Source organism: Somniosus microcephalus, chromosome 33 (genome assembly GCF_052327205.1).
Source record: "Somniosus microcephalus isolate GS21.2 chromosome 33, FLI_Smic_1.0, whole genome shotgun sequence".
In the NCBI taxonomy this organism is placed as follows: Eukaryota; Metazoa; Chordata; class Chondrichthyes; order Squaliformes; family Somniosidae; genus Somniosus; species Somniosus microcephalus.
In genome coordinates this window covers 13,429,403-13,429,818 of record NC_141019.1, presented here as the reverse complement: position 1 = coordinate 13,429,818, position 416 = coordinate 13,429,403, and positions in this window count along the sequence as shown.

The following is a 416-nucleotide window of genomic DNA, read 5'->3' as shown; positions in this document are numbered from 1 at the left end:
ATATTATGGGTACTACTAATCTAAAAGGGGAGGAATTGTAGTGTATGTGCCTTTAAGACAGAACTACTTTTACAGCTCCTGTATACTGTAGTACCGGCAGTGACCACACCTGTATATAAGCTTTGCGCATGCCTCTGTACCCCCAGTCTTGAGACTACCCTCCTCCAGTAAATACCTGTTTATTGTTAAGTTACAGCATCCGTGTGGTTATTGAAAAACAGCATACCCTCAGAATCACGGATCGAACACCTTTCATACTATCACCCAGGCGAGAATGAAGCTCCCCCTCCGACATCTGGCATTCTACAATGGCGTATTTGTCTGTAACTGGCAGCCATGTTTTGTAAAATCACAGCATTCACTGCTCTTCCTGCCACCTCCAGAGCCCTCGGTCAAGAATGTCATTAAATGAGAGG